The sequence below is a fragment of the Hyperolius riggenbachi genome, chromosome 1 (genome assembly GCF_040937935.1).
Source record: "Hyperolius riggenbachi isolate aHypRig1 chromosome 1, aHypRig1.pri, whole genome shotgun sequence".
NCBI lineage: Eukaryota > Metazoa > Chordata > Amphibia > Anura > Hyperoliidae > Hyperolius > Hyperolius riggenbachi.
This window is the reverse complement of record NC_090646.1, coordinates 203,235,961-203,248,922: the sequence shown is the minus strand read 5'-3', so window position 1 is coordinate 203,248,922 and position 12,962 is coordinate 203,235,961.

Below are 12,962 nucleotides of genomic sequence, written 5' to 3'. Positions count from 1 at the left end.
TTCCCCTCAGACTTCAAGGAGGCCACTGTACTACCCCTGCTCAAGAAACCCTCCCTCGACCCCTCGCTACCCTCCAACTACCGTCTTATCTATCTCCCTCCTCCCCTTTGCCTCAAAACTCCTTGAGCATCTGGTTCACAAACGCCTGACCCAGTTCCTCAATGCCAACTCACTGCTAGACCCACTGCAATCTGGATTTCGGCCTGCCCACTCAACCGAAACTGCTCTCACCAAAGTGGTCAATGACCTTGCCTTAGCTAAAGCTGAAGGTAAATACTCCATTCTCCTCCTTCTTGACCTTTCAGCAGCTTTTGACACAGTAGATCATTCCCTACTCCTCCAGTCCCTCCAGTCCATGGGCATTTACGATCTTGCCCTGTCCTGGCTTTCATCCTACCTCTCCAACCGCTCCTTCACGACCGCCTTCAATGAGTCCTCATCCACCCCCAACCACCTCTCGGTGGGAGTTCCCCAAGGTTCGGTCCTTGCCCCCCTACTGTTCACCCTATACACATCCTCCATTGGCAAGGTTATCTCCTCCATGGGTTTTAACTATCATCTGTATGCAGATGACACCCAGATCTACCTCCACACCCCTGACATATCCACCACTACCATGGACAAGGTCTCCTCCTGTCTAACAGCCATCTCCTCCTGGATGTCCGCTAGGTTCCTGAAACTAAACCTAGACAAAACGGAATTTATGATCTTCCCACCCCGGACATCCATAAACCTCCCAGATGTGCATGTCACTGTTAACCACACTACCATTCACCCTACCTCTCAAGCCCGCTGTCTGGGTGTCACCCTGGACTCTGCACTCTCCTTCACTCCCCACATCCAAAACCTCACAAAGTCCTGCAACTTCCACCTTCGTAACATCTGTAAGATTCGCCCCTTCCTGACCTCTGCCACCACCAAACTCCTCATCCATGCCCTCATAATTTTCCGCCTTGACTACTGCAATGCCCTGCTGTCTGGTCTCTCTATGACCCGAACAGCCCCACTGCAGTCCATCATGAATGCAGCAGCCAGAATTATCCACTGCTCCCATTGCTCCACCACCTCGGATCCCCTCCTTGAATCCCTCCACTGGCTTCCTATTCAGTCCAGAATCAGATTCAAGATACTGTGTCTGACCTACAAATCTGTCCACAAAACCTGTCCAACCTACATTTCCCATCTTACTCAGAGGTACACACCTAGCCGCTCACTCCGCTCTTCCAATGAACTTCGCCTGACCGCCCCCCGCATCACCCAGTCCCATGCACGCCTCCAGGACTTCTCAAGAGCTGCTCCAACACTATGGAACTCTACCTCCACCCATTAGGGCAGCCCCCTCCTTCAACATCTTCAAGAAAGCCCTCAAAACTAACCTGGCTCCATCCAGTGACGGACTAAGCATTACCGTGTACTCATACTGTGCTGCATGATCTGATCTTTCTTGTATTCAGGTATTGTCATTTTGCTGTATGTCACCCCTAAATATTGTATGTATCCCTACTTATTGTCTAGCGCTGCGTAATATGTTGGCGCTTTATAAATACAATAAATAAATAAGGTAAATTATTATTATAACTGCATAAAATACTATTTAGAGTCTGTTATGTGTTGTATAAACTACAAGTTTCCATTACCTAAAAGAGAAATTGCTTTCATTTTGGATAACTTTATCCAATCAAGGATGCTTTAAACCGATCCAAAATATAAGCAGGGCAGTATGTGTATGTTATCTTCATGGTGTTTTTATAACTCATTACCGACATACTATGTGCAGTCACAATTACACATGTCATACCCTTTTTACTTCTTACATTTCATGTCCAGTCAATCATACTTTTTATATCTACTGTATAGATACACTAATATGTGTCATAGACCTTAGTCTCTTCTAATACAGGATTTAAACAAATCTATCCTAGTTTATGTAATGATCTGCGGGCGATTTCCAGCCAGCGCACACCACGTGCGCTGAAGCAGAAGGAAATTGCCACAGTCACAGAAGCAAAGTACAGAGTATAGATTTGTAGAGGGGAATTTCAACCAGCAGATGGAGCTGTGGAGTGCAGAGGAATAAACCCTCTGCACAGCCACAGATGCCAGATTGAAATTGCATGATTAAGCAAGATAGGACTACAGAGGAGAATTCCAACCAGCAGATGGAACTGTTAAGTACAGAGGAACAAGTCCCCTGTACAACCATAGATGCGAGATTGAAATTGCCCAACTGAACAACAAAGCAACAAGTCAGAAGAAAGCAAAGACAGAGACAGACAACAAGAATGTCCACCAATCTAGTCGTCACCCCGCGACAGTAGACATATCACATCTGAGCAGACCAGAGAGAAAGCTAATCGCAAGAGAAGCGATTGCTATCAGCAACACAAGACTGCGTAAAGACAGAGCGTGAACTGAGTAAGGAAGACACAGCAGAAAACCACAATCTGAACGTCAAAGAAAATAACAAATGAACTAGCTAAACGCGGTCCCTGCACGATATGCGCAACAGAGACAAGCGCGTTGACGATACGTCCACCGCACGATAAGCGCAACAGTGACAAAACGTACCAACCCTAACTAACGAATAAACACCGAAAATTATGACAGACAAATAACGTGAATGCTCGCTAATCGGTTGCCTCAACCCAGACACTAGCAAGCGTTCATGCTAGACAAGACAGACTAAAGGAGCAACCAATAGCAACCGCAGCTAAGTTTATACTCCAAGAGTCAGACAAGGGAGATCCAAATGATTCACTGTCAGCCACCGCAGGTGACAGTACAATCGCAAGGACAGGACAATACTGCCAGGAATAAACAGTACAAATAAAACAGAACCTGACTGTACTACAGGAAGTGCAAAATGCACTCCCCAATAATAACTACATTAGAATATTTGCGGCAAGGTACAAAAGAGGCTCCAAGGAAAGTTTCCCTAATCAGAAAACTATGTCAAGCAAGGAATTCTGGGAGGAAGTGACATTTATACTAAACCTCCAAAGGAAGCAGACAAGTAGATCTGCAAGATAAGTGAATGCAAATCATTCAGCCTTGCAAACTGACAGAAAGGCCTCTTTTCCCTGGACTGCACTATGCAAGTTGCATAGGAAACAACACAGTCCAAGGAATCAAGGCCAGCAGAGCGGATTCTGACAGTTTAAGCTTAAACTTTACTTATTTCTATCTAAATAAACTATAAACTGGACCTGTCTTCATCATTACTTTCCTAACCCAAATTCTGCCCGGCTTGCAAAATTTCTCGGATTCCACAACACTCACAAAATCCTTTGAACCATAATTTGGTTTTGGAATGGTAAGTCTACTATCCAAAGAAGAGAGGGAACCCCAGTGATAATTAACATGTAAGGACCTTCATTTGCCTTATCTAGGCCTCAACATTTTGATGCCACATAGATCTTACCGATTATTATTTTGGTGGTAAAACTCACACACACACTCACACAATTTTGGTCCCTAAGCCTTGTTCCATTTAGTGGGATGGCCTATCTAATCATTGTTGAAATATCTTTTGTACTGTTATTGCTATTGATGCTGATGGCATTGGTGGATTCAGTGAGACACTTAAAACCCAGATTTTAATCTTCTACATCTATTTTTCCTGTCCTCTATCTTCTATGAACATGTTTTCAGTGTACATCCTAAAACAGGGGAACACATACCAAGACTACTTCTTCAACACACATTTCTGAACAGGCATAGGACATTCAAATATCAGTTCAATATTAGTCTCTTTCCCATACATTGTTTTCCAGCTAAAACACCACAGTTCTGTATTTCCTTTCACATACATATACTGTTTATACTGTCCTGTATTACACGGTCTGCATCAACATACAGCTTCCCCCTAAAATACCTCTTACCAGTCCCCCAGAGCAGGGACAAGGTCCTCCAGTGCCCAAGGCTGAGACACCAAAGTGCACCCCTCCATCCCTCCCACCCCGGCTGTCACACACTGATTGCTATTAGACTAAGAGGGCCACAGGGCCCACAACCTCCCCAACACCTTAATATCTAGTTATCTGGCTTGCAGTCACTGCTATGTATCCCCTTTTCTTATTTATTTCTGCTTCATACATAATTAGGAATGACAGCTGAATGAATTGTGCGCCCCCTCCTACACTGCGCCCTGAGGCTGGAGCCTCTCCAGCCTATGCCTCGGCCCGGCCCTGCAGTCCCCTGTCTGTGGGCGCACAGTGTTTATCCTGAAGCTTTACGGAGAAATAGTGAGCAGTATCTCTGGTAAATGTCTGTCATGCTAAGAGCTGGAATGCTGGTCAAATAGCCAGGGTGTCAGTGACTATCCAGGTTGGCTTGATGGGCTGTAACAGAGGGCTCATTCTCCTGATCCCTAATAAATACATTTATGGGCAATATAAAATATACCTTTCATTTCTAGGTCTCTACAAAAGGACATGAACATGAGTGAAGACAAATAATTTTTACTACTAATTTAGAAAGGTGTTCTTCCCAGTAGTAATGTGCATACATTTTGCATAATCATAATTTTGTAAAATAATAATTAATTTTGTTTGTAAACCGGATAAATAATTTCACAATTTTGCATAATTTTTGCGTAATTTTGTGCCGAATTTAGCAGTTAATAGCAAAGCCCCCACATTTGCTATCATCACAAATATTGATATGTATATTAGGGGGAATAGTGGAAACAAATCACCTTGTAGTTTTTGGCAAAATGTATTTTAAAAATGCAAAGGAAAAAGGTTTTTTAAACTCATTTTTTTTCTGAGTTTCAAAAAAAAACATTTTTACCTTTGCATTTTTGGAATAACTACAAGGATTTAAAAAAAATCATTTTTGCCCTTGGTCCCATCCTTCTCTTTAAAGGATACCTGAAGTGACATGTGACGTGATGAGATAGACATGGGTATGTACAGTGCCTAGCACAGAAATAACTATGCTGTGTTCCTTTTTTTCTTTCTCTGTCTGAAAGAGTTAAATATCAGGTACGTAAATGACTGACTCAGTCGTGACTCAGACAGGAAGTGACTACAGTGTGACCCCCACTGATAAGAAATTTCAACTATACAAAACTTTCCTAGCAGAAAATGGCTTCTGAGAGCAAGGAAGAGATAAAAAGCGAATTTTTTTTATCAGTGAGGGTCACACTGTAGTCAGACTGAGTCAGCCACTTACATACCTGATATTTAACTCTTTTAGGCAGAGAAAGAAAAAAAGGAACACAGCATAGTCATTTGGGTGCTAGGTACTATACATACACATATCTATCTCATCATGACACATGTCACTTCGGGTATGCTTTAACTGCTTGCCAACCGCATCATGCCGATGGGTGTGGCCATGGTGGCAGCCTCAGGACCCCCTAACACCGATCAGTGTAAGGTCCTTGGGGCTCGCAGTGTAGGAGATTGTGCGCATGCTGTGTGCGCATCTCCTGCTTCCCAGCGGTGATCGTCGCTCCGAGACTGTTAGATGGCAAAACGGCTGTCAAATTACCTTGTACAGCACTGCAATCTGCAGCAGTGCTGTACTCGGGACAGCCTGGGACAGTAGAGAGCGATCGGCTCTCATATAGGCAGAAGCCTATGACAGCCGATCGCCATGATTGGCTGGCTGCGGGGAGAGAGGGAGGGAGGGGGGAAAAAATAAACACAGGGGGAGCGATCAGACCCCACCAACAGAGAGCTCTGTTGGTGGGGAGAAAAGGGGGGGGGTCACTTGTGTGCTATGTTGTGCGGCCCTGCAGCTTGGCCTTAAAGCCGCAGTGGCCTATTTAAAAAAATGGCCTGGTCTTTAGGGGGGTTTAACACTTACACTGTGGTCCTCAAGAGGTTAACTAACATTTGGTGATGATAGCATGTATGAAATGTATGATTCTGAGCCTTGTTCCCACCCTTCTCTTTAACATATGTAGCAATTTTTGTGATGATAGCATGTATGGGGGCTTTGCTATTATCCGCAAAATTTGTCACAAAATTACTCAAAAATTACACAAAATTACAAATGGATTACATGAAATCAGTTGAATGTCCAATTAGTAATTTACATATGGCCGTAATTGTGAAAATGTTGCAGAATATGACTATCACTACTTCCCAGTAACAGTGGCTGACATGTGGAACATCTTGTCACCGGAAGTAGTGTGTACAAAAGAAGCTAAACCTGATGGGTGCGTTTTTTCTCAATTCAGAAATCTAACTAAAATAAAGGGCTTGATTCACAAAGCCGTGCTAACTGTTTACACTGGGTGTGCTAAACAGTTAGCATGTGAAGTGCTGTTCGCGGACTTTTGCGTGTGCAAAGTGCCGCGATTCGCGCGATCTGCGCGAATTGCGGCAAATTGCGCGCGCAAAAGTCCGCGAACGGCACTTCATGTGCTAACTGTTTAGCACACCCAGTGTAAACAGTTAGCACGGCTTTGTGAATCAAGCCCAAAGAGTGTAAAAAATTAAACAAACACAATTTATATCTTTTGCGTAAATCATTCTATAAGTTATATACTTTATTAAAAAATACAAATTGTTACGCAATTCACGGTACTGATGCTCTATGGTTTGCAATGTTCAATAGCTAATTGCAGAGACAATACTACATGCAAAAGAAGTGTAAAGTGTTTTTTTTTCCTGTGTTTGCTGGACTGTTAACTGATTAGACAATGTGAGAAGGCACTTTAGTTCTCACATTTGACTCAGTGATTCTAATGGGATTTGTAGTTTCTTGGGAGATTTGGGGAAAATGTCCATAAAATGATTCCCATTGTCATTTGTAATGTTTACGTTTGCAATAACTTTTTATACTTTTGAAATAACTTCTGATATTCTATTTTTTGTACAATGCATGCTTTTTCAGCAAAATGTAACAAAAACAGTTTCAGCGAAAAGTCTACTAAGAACAGAAACTGTAACTGTAACATGTACAGTATAAAACCATTTATCTAATACTGCCTTTTTAACAGTAAAGGTTTTTTTTGTTTTTTTTGGAGGGGCGCACGTGTTACATATGGCATATCTGCACAGCCAATCTCCCCCCCCAAAAAAAAAAAACACATTGACTCTTAAAATGGTCATGCACTATTAGATAAATGGTAGACCAAATGAACAATTACTTTCTAATATCTGTAGTGTGAGAAAAACTTTTTAGCAGCATTATCATTAGAGATTGCCCGAACAGGGGGGTTCGCGATCTCGGAGAACCGCAAACTTTTCCAGAAGTTCGGTTCGCCCCCATAATGCACCATTAGGGTCAACTTTGACCCTCTACATTACAGTCAGCAGGCACATTGTAGCCAATCAGGCTACACTCTCTCCTGGAGCCCCACCCCCCTTATAAAAGGCAGGCAGCGTCAGGCTTTTCACTCACTTATGTGCTTGCAGTAATTAGTGAAGGGATAGCTGCTGCAGACTCTCATAGGGAAAGCTTAGTTAGGCTCTTGTAGGCTTCTTAGCTTGCTTCTTGCTGATTCTTATTGCTATAAAAGCACCCCACAAACAGCTCATTTGAGAGCTAATCTTGTTCTTGTGATATTTTTTTTTCTGTGTGTCCCACTGACACTTGTGTTGCATAGACAGCCTTGCTAATTCCTACTGTGTGTGCCACTGCCAGGCCCAGCACATTCAGTGACTACCTGTGTGTGTGACTGACAGGTGCACATTGTAATACCCACTGCATATACCTACCTGTTGTTCACTGTGCACCAACCCACCTACGTGAGCACACGCAGTGTCACTGTGCCTGTCCGGTACCTGTCTGTGTGTGACTTACAGGTGCACATTGTAATACCCATCACTGCATATACCTACCTGCTGTGACTGACAGGTGCACAATGCTTTACAATGCCTTTAAAAAATAGAAGCGGCCGCTATAATAATTTTTCTGGTGTGTGTACATGCCTGCCTACATTTTCTGGCTGCACTGCAGCTGCAACAACAAAACAAAAGGCATGTACATGTGCCAATTCCCCTTCGTGATCATTACATTGGCGCGGTGAAGGGGCTTGCGTATCACAATGAAGCAATGACCGCCGGCTATATGAGTGTCTCGGGGGGGCACACCCAAGATAATAATGTTGTTGCTTCATTGTGAACAGACCAAATTTGATCAGCTGGACAGTGACTGTTCTGTCATTCAGCTACCTCAGCCCAGTGACTCTCGTCATGGTGCGCACCAGTCCAGCACGGCCGTCACTACACAAACAGCTGTTTGCAGTACCTGGATACCTTTCACTGCATCTGTGTCTGCACATTGTATTATGCCGAGCAGTCAGTGCATACCTTTCACTTGAATGGATGGCAGACTTGCCCTCCAAAACAGATTCTCATTACAGGTAGTAAAGTCGATCAGTGTCATATAAAGCAGGGCCTCGAAAGTCCTCCTGTATTGTTATTTTTGGTCACTACCTCGGGATGTGCATGCCATGCCTGCTGCCTTCCTTGGATGTGAGGTAGCCGTTCCTGCTCCTTTGCCCACAGCGTGCCTGCTGCCTTCCTTTGATGTGTGGTGGTGGTAGCCATTTCTTAGGCTCCCACTCCGGACCGGAATTCGAACCCTTATTCCCCGGCCATTACCCGTGGTCACCAAGTTACTGGGAAAGTACCATAGAAAGTTTCACACAGTTGAATGAATGGCAGACTTGCCCTCCATAACACATTCTTGTCAAATGCTTTCAATTTGTTTTGTCTTGCGCTGGGTCAAGGGTCCATCTGACCACAGATGCCTGTTCTGCAAAGCACGACCAAGGCAGGTACATTACTTATACAGGAAATGGGTCCTTACTTGGATGTGCGGTGGTGGTAGCCAGTTCTCAGGCTCCCACTCTGGACCGGAATCAAACCCATATTCCCCGGCCATTACCTGTGGCCAATCACAATGGCAGACTTGCCCTCCATAAAAGATTCTCGTTGCAGGTACTGAACAGCAAGCAGAACAAGTATTTAAAAAAATAGATGTAAGCTTTAAAACTGTGCAGGCCCGAGCAGCAGTGCAGCCGAGTTCTAGTGGTGGAGCGGCGGGAAGGAGGGGGATGGGGAAAGCCTCTGGATTATCCAGAGGCATCCCTCCACTTAGGTTTTTACCGATTCAGGGCACTTTTTTCACTACAGGTACACTTTAAAGAGTTAAAAGTATTTATCATAATGGGAGGTAGAATATATCCAGAAAAAGGAAGTTAGAATACAGCTCTTTGCATGAATATAACAACTGCAAACATTTGTGTGATATTATTAAGAAATCGAGTTATTCAGCTGGATGATTGGCTGGGGCAGGGCCTGACTGCTGTGGTTCTTTGGATAACTAAAGATCATGGGTGAACTGCACATTAGTTATTATCCTGGAGTGTGATGCCACAATTTACACAGCACCTTAGTAGCAGTCTGCGGTTTAGAGAGACATGAAGCAAAATCCAAGCTGTCGGCTTATATTGGTTGAGATACAATCAGTTCTCATAGCCTAGTTGGTTCTCAGGCTTGTTGTGGCTGGATGGTGTACTGGTTAAGGGATCTGCCTCTGACGCAAGGGTTCTAATCTCGGCTCTGCCTGTTCAGTAAGCCAGCACCTATTCAGTAGGAGACCTTAGGCAAGTCTCCCTAACACTGCTACTGCCTATAGAGCGCGCCCTAGTGGCTGCAGATCTGGTGCTTTGAGTCCGCCAGGAGAAAAGCGCAATATAAATATTATTTGTCTTGTCTTGCTTATCTTATAGCCAGACACTGGTACAAGGCCACTGGAACTGAAGAGGAATACATAGTATTGTAGAAGGATAATTTAACGGTTTATATGTGATATGTGTATCATAAAGTTGCAAGAATATATAATACATATATATTTATTCCTCCCACCTTCCCTTCCTCCCCCCTGCTATCACCTTTCATAGGCATCAGCCTTTGAAAGGGATCCGCTTGTAAGAAAATCCAGGGACAGCCAAGTGACAAGGCTGTCCTCAGTACAGTGCAGCACTAGACCGCAGCACTGTACAAACAAAAATGACAGTTTTTTCCCTAACAGCCTACCAGCTCCGATTGCATCAATCAGCATTAGGCAGTCCTGGGGGAGTCACTCTGCGACCGCCTATCGGCGTTTGGCATTTGCAGAGCAGTTAATCAGCAATTACTTTTTTTTGGGGGGGGGGGGGGGTGCAAACTAGATTTTCTTTGGGTACTTTTCTTTCTCAGGAATAATATTGATTTTGATCTCCCTACAGATGACACAGTAAGTCTATTTCAATATAGAACACAGTTTTATTAGAGTTTACTCCACTTTGTTGAGATGCATTTCATGGGTCAAACCTGCTTCTTTAGGCAATAGGGGAGTTACTCTTAAGGGCCCATTCACACTGGGGCAGTGCAGTAAATTGCCGCACTACTACCGCAGCCTAATAAAATCCTAGTGGTTTCATTAGGCTAGCGCAGAACTATGTTAATGTGCGGGATCCGTGGCAATCTGTGTCAGCCCAGAAGTCATGCAAGTCTATGGCGATGAGGTTTTTTTTAAATAGTTGACATCACAGCGTAGTGGAGCACATGCGCGGAAGCATATTTGTACAATAAGCTTACCGCAAGCGCATATCAAGTCCTGCTTGGCTGGTGGCTTCCCTGAAGGCCTGTTTTTGGGGGAGCGATGTGGCGGACGCAACGCACCGCATTGCTGACGCCAGTTTATAGTGTTAAACCGGCCTGATTGTTTGAGCCCCTCTGTCTAGAGTCATCTGTTGGAAGGTAAGTGCACCACTGTCTCCTATTTTTTAAACTGTTTTTAGTGTATTTAATTCTTCTTTAGTGCCTCTGTTTATCCTATATCAGTCCTGCATGCATACAGTGGCAACATCTCTGGCTGCTGCCCTCCACACTGAATTTCAGCTCTCCTGTACTTCAAAGCCAGAAGAAGGGCATATTGGAGTGATGTGAAACACGTTAGGGAGCACAGCCGGCAACACGGGTAAGTTAACACCCTCTGTTGCTGTCCACATGTGCATTTTCAACAGATCTCAGAATAAGGTTACGAATTTGAAGAAACTAAACATGACAACACTATTGACTGGAATTTCCACATGCCTGTGACAGGTGTATATTACAGGAACTACTGTAGCAAAGGAGGTCAGCAGAACTGCTAGGCAATCAGTATTTTTTAAAGGAAGTAAATATGGCAGCATCCATATTCTTCTCCCTTTAGGTGTCCTTTAAGCCTTGTCAATGTAATGTAAGGATCTAAATGATTATGCATGTGTTGAGGATTGAAGACTAGGTGATGCCATGTGCCAAGTCATGATAAATCCCAATCATCAGGTTTTTTTGTGTCATAAACTAAAATGACATTGAACGTATTTTACTTAAACAATCTCAATATTACCAGTTGAAAAAGAAAAGAAGGACAGCAATAGTGAGCCCCTTGTACAGAGAATATACTTCCAGGATAGTACGGCATCCAGCAGCAGACTCATACTATATGCCTTCTCCATATAATTCATTTATGAGAAATGTACGCTTGATAATGTGCTACTTTTTCACTGTGTCCTGAAATCATGATTATTGCATTTGTTGCTATTTACCTTGTTATGAGTGAAAAAAATGTTCATTGGTATGTTATAGGTAAGGTCTCCTTTAACCTGTTATAAGCCACAAACGAGGAGATATCTCACTGTAAGATAATGCACTGATTTTGCCTTCAGCCGACAGAACTCGTTGTGTTGTAAATATTTGGCTTGCTTTGATATCGCTCTCCAAGCACAGGACATAGAAACTGAAAGAAGAAGTCATTTTTTGTCACAAACTGCCCCTAGAGACAAGTGCCCAAAATACACATTACAGCAGTACTAATTAGAAGCTAGGAAATCTAACAAAGAAGCCACATTCCGTGTCCTCACTCCACCTTCCTCCCTACAATTCACATCATTTGAGGCCCACACTATCCGCCTCTACAATCCCCTCCCAGCCATTGTTGCAGTCTTATACCGCCCTCCGGGCTCCACACGACAATTTCTCGACAACCTTGCCTCCTGGCTCCCACACATCCTCTCCTCTGACCTCCCCACCATCATCCTCGGGGATTTCAATATACCCATCAATGAACCCAAGAACTCTGTTGCGACCCGGCTACTCACCATAGCCAACTCACATGGCCTAGTACAACACACCAACGCCCCCACTCACACTGCACGTCACACTCTCGACCTTATATTCACTAAATCCACCACCATTGCAGACCTCGACATCGCACCATTTCCACCCTCAGACCATTACCTTCTCGCCTTCAACCTCCTCACGGAAGGCACCTCCAAACTACCCGCCCACCCACCTGGTCGATGGCAGCGAGACCTACGCAAGCTCAACCCTGGCGTCCTTGCTGACTCCCTCCATGGCCTATCCTCCACTCTCCCCACCCTAACCTGTCCTAATCTTGCTGCAGCTCAGTATCACCAAATTCTCTCATCAGCCCTAGAGAAAGCTGCTCCACCAATATTCCGCCGCAACTGACCCCCTAACCCCCAGCCCTGGCGCACTACCCATACTCGCAACCTCCAGAGGGAAACACGCACCACTGAATGAAAATGGCGGAAAACTCGACTAAACCAGGATTTCCTACAGTACAAGACTAACCTGCAGCAGTTCCACACTGCCCTTGCTCATGCGAAGCAGGAATACTTTACCAAGCTCATCGGAGCACAAGCTTCCAATCCCCGGCGTCTTTTTAGCACCTTCAACTCCCTGCTTAAACCCACCCCCCCCACCTTCTGTTTCCTCCCTCTCTGCCACAGATTTAGCCACCCACTTCACCAACAAAATAGTCTCCATCCGTCAGGAAATATCCAATCTTCAATCTTCACCTCCCACCTGCTCACAACCTACTCCTTCTCCACCCTATCCTCCCCTCACCTCCTTCACTCCTACTACCACTGAGGAGGTCAACCACCTACTGCAGACTTCCCATACCACTACCTCCCCTCTTGACCCTGTCCCTTCTGATCTACTTCA